This window comes from Candoia aspera, chromosome 2, assembly GCF_035149785.1.
Source record: "Candoia aspera isolate rCanAsp1 chromosome 2, rCanAsp1.hap2, whole genome shotgun sequence".
Taxonomy (NCBI): Eukaryota; Metazoa; Chordata; class Lepidosauria; order Squamata; family Boidae; genus Candoia; species Candoia aspera.
Window position 1 is genome coordinate 251698417 of NC_086154.1, and position 518 is coordinate 251698934.

Below are 518 nucleotides of genomic sequence, written 5' to 3' on the forward strand. Positions count from 1 at the left end.
TTGCAGACTGGAAGAATCGCTATGTCACTTCAGTGATGAAAACTGGAATCATATGTCCTAATTTATATAAGTATGTGTATGTGTCTGTTTTTGTGAGTGAATGTTTGATGCATACATAATTGTGTGTGTGAACGTCAATTTAAATACCTCTTCCTGGTGGCTGTTTTTAGAGATGAGATTTTATCTAGTTAAAGTGATAAATGGTGATTCTTCTGAAACTACAGCTTATTCCTAAAGGTCAGCGGCTTACCTTGCTAGTGATGCCTTCTCTAAATGGACACTTCCAGAAAGAAGTGTTGAGCTGGGGCGGGCTGGGAATTCTGGAAGCTGCAGAACAAACATGTCTGGAAGGTTTTGTCTTGTGGAAGGTTGTGCCAGAGGCCCACTTTGACAAGAAGCTGCAGGCTAGTTAGTTAGTTAGTTAGTTAGTTAGTTAGTTAGTTAGTTATCTATCAAATTTTGGTACTGCCCATCTCCCCAAAAAGAGGGACTCTGGGCGGCTCTGGGTTATTTCTGAC